We start from the raw sequence: 2,448 nt of genomic DNA, 5'->3' as shown, positions 1-2,448 counted from the left end.
TCTGAATGCTCACATCCCTTTAATTATGTTTGAAATTATGAACATTGCTCAACATCATGAAAATTAAACCTTATTTTCAATAAGCAATCCTGAAAAATATTTGGGGGTGCTTAACTTTTTTCCAGGTGTATATTTCTATTTTGGCAAATCACTGTAATTATTTTAGTCAGATCGTTATTCTAGATTTCAACTGACTTGGCAGTGCTTTTAAACTAAAGCTTCAGTGTTCTGACTTCGTTTTTTTTGTATTCCTTCTATGGTGAAATGTGAATCCCTTTCAGCTCAGTCAGTCACATACCATGTAAAAGGTGGCAACAGTATGACACCTAGTTTCTAAAAGCCTGACAAAGCCAATCAAATCTCTGATAAACTACTACATGCTTATCTATATTTTTCAAACTTGGCATGCATAATAGAGGCATAACCCAATTAGCACACTCAATAATACCTCCCCATCAAGAGTATGTCAATACCAAAATATAAGTACCAGTTGTTTTTCAATATTTGTGTTCAAACAAAGAAAAAAATTGACTATAGACCTGGATTATTTATCAGTGGATTACAAAATGCTGTTAATGATGATTGGAATAGGTATCGCAGGTCTTTTTCAACATGTTGATTGCTGTAATTTTGTTTTTGTATTTGATGAATTGAATGCAAAGCTATTTTAGGGCTATTTAGATTACTCATCCCTAATTTAGAAGTGACAAACTAGAAGAAAGGCAGTTAGTCAACACTATCCACTGCCAACTCTTAGGTTACTTTTTTACCAACAAAAAGTAGAATTAATTATCACATTATAATGCCCCCCATGACTGAAAGGGTGGGCATGTTTGGTCAAGGAATTCAAACCCATAAAACCTTTAGACTATGAATCGAGTGCCCTTACCATCAGACAATGCCAGGCCCTGTACTTATGACTGAATTGTTTGTCAAGGGAGGTAATTATTAATTGCTCAAGATATATACAATAAACTGGTATCATTTTAAATTGTTTTTACACATTAATTTAAATATAATTGATTTTTAAGCATGCAATCAACTCGAACTTATATATTAGTGCCTATAGAGGTGTTCTCCATTCATTCAGAATGCCTCTAGCAAATTGATTTGACATAAAACATTTGAAAAACCTAAGTCAACTTCTGGCCAGAAAAAAAAAAAGTCAATAAAAAATGAGAGAACAAAAAGCCAAAAATATTTCCCAAAGTACTGAGTTAGAATTAGCTCAATTGGTAAGTGCAAGATATCAAGAGATTCTGGAACTGATCTATTTATAAAGATGCAAGAAAAAGCAATGTGTATGTGTATGGGTAAAAATAAAATCCTGATAAGAATACAAATCATGACTAGCATTCAAAATCTATGTTATACAAATAAGAATAAACAAAAAAATAAAGAAAAATACACTGAAGTTAGAAAATAGTTTTATATTATTTCAAATGAACTGACAGACTATTTTATTGATTCAAACTGCAAAAACTAAAATAAAATTTTTTTCTAAGCTTCTGATGAAAAATGTCTTTAAATTGAAAAAAATATATATAATTACCATTATTTAACATTTCAAATTATGTGTATACATACATATATTCACACACACACATTATGGAAATAATTAACCACTAAATAAACAACATTTCCTTTATCAAACCGTGTTTTAACACCGTGAATGCATTTGATACAGAAGTGTGAAGTCTTCTTATCTTCAAACATTTCTCTTTGTTTTAGGAGTCTGGTTTAAATCCTGTTACTCTTATTAACACAAAAATCACCTTATACTCAGACTAGTCAGTCAACCTGAATCAATAAATTCACAGACAAGTGTTTAGTAAAAGTACTTTATTAAAAATCTGATTTTTTGTGTACTACAAACTTAAAATGTTTACTAAAAACTTGCAAAATTTTATAAAGATGTGTGTGTGTGTGTGTGTGTGTGCAGTATTAATCAAAAATACCTTATTTTCCATCTTGAGTAATCAAGCTAGTTACAGTGTTGATCAATGGAAATATCATTTATAACGTTGAGAGAAGATTTATAATTGATAAAATATTCATTTTGGTTTATCCAAACTTCTGATTTACTAACACCTTTTTCATTGTGTTTTTTGGACAAATTGTTGGTAGTTTCATGAAGATGAACTGAAAACCATTCTGTGGCAGAATGTAGTTAACCTTTAGTATGAACCAGGATATTTGTAAAATATTTGTTTTTACAGAAGGAAATAATGGAAATTGAATGAACATTTTGTTTCAAATGGTTATAAAGCCCAAGAAAGCTAAAGTCCTTGTTTTTTTATTATTATTAAGAATGTGTAAAAATGTTTTTTAAGTTTAGAAATAAATGTATTTATTGCTGAAAAAATGTGCATTATTTTATATATATATATATATATATATATATTATTTTCTATTCTTTCGTAGTTTCTTTTGTTTTATTGGTTTGTC

General features: G+C 29.1%; 1 protein-coding gene across 4 annotated transcripts in view; it reads right to left on the bottom strand.

Annotated features, from left to right (window-relative positions):
• The window catches only part of LOC106461201 (sprouty-related, EVH1 domain-containing protein 2-like), a 53,231-nt gene that overhangs the window by 7,165 nt on the left and 43,618 nt on the right, over positions 1-2,448 (bottom strand). The gene's annotated exons all lie outside the window — the stretch shown is intronic.

This window comes from Limulus polyphemus, unplaced genomic scaffold, assembly GCF_000517525.1.
Source record: "Limulus polyphemus unplaced genomic scaffold, Limulus_polyphemus-2.1.2 Scaffold913, whole genome shotgun sequence".
In the NCBI taxonomy this organism is placed as follows: Eukaryota; Metazoa; Arthropoda; class Merostomata; order Xiphosura; family Limulidae; genus Limulus; species Limulus polyphemus.
The sequence above is the reverse complement of the archived record's forward strand: the minus strand, read 5'-3'. Positions and strand labels throughout refer to the sequence as shown.